The following is a 485-nucleotide window of genomic DNA, read 5'->3' on the forward strand; positions in this document are numbered from 1 at the left end:
ACAGGGAGGCCTGGCGTGCTGTGATTCATGGGGTCGCAAAGAGTCGGACATGACTGAGCAACTGATCTGATCTGATCTGACACAGTCAAAGCTTTAGCATAGTCAACGAAGCACAAGTAGATGTTTTTCTGAGCAGAAACCATAAGGCCTGCAAAGCCTTAAAATGGACTTCCTGGTCCTTTACAGGAAAAGTCTGGCCACCCTGCTGTAGGGCTCTGCTGTTCTAAATGCGTCCTGTGGACCAGTAGCATTGCCTTGCCCTGGGAGGCTGTTATGAACATGGAATCTTGTCTCTACCCCAGACCTACCGATTCAGAATCTCCAGAACCCAGGTGAGTTCTACTGGATTCACCTACCAGAATCCAGGTGAGTACAGTTTGAGAAGCACTGGTTTAGAGGCTCTGCTCAGTTCATCCTGTGGTTGCACCCTCCCTCAGGTGCAGGCAGCCAGAGAGGATCAGGGGGTGTGGTCACCTGTAGCTCTG

At 51.1% G+C, this 485-nt stretch overlaps 1 protein-coding gene across 1 annotated transcript in view; it reads left to right on the forward strand.

Annotated features, from left to right (window-relative positions):
* LOC104982649 (multidrug resistance-associated protein 4-like) overlaps positions 1–485 on the forward strand; it is a 350,332-nt gene that overhangs the window by 3,570 nt on the left and 346,277 nt on the right.

The sequence above is a fragment of the Bison bison genome, unplaced genomic scaffold (assembly GCF_000754665.1).
Source record: "Bison bison bison isolate TAMUID 2011002044 unplaced genomic scaffold, Bison_UMD1.0 scf7180017864535, whole genome shotgun sequence".
NCBI lineage: Eukaryota > Metazoa > Chordata > Mammalia > Artiodactyla > Bovidae > Bison > Bison bison.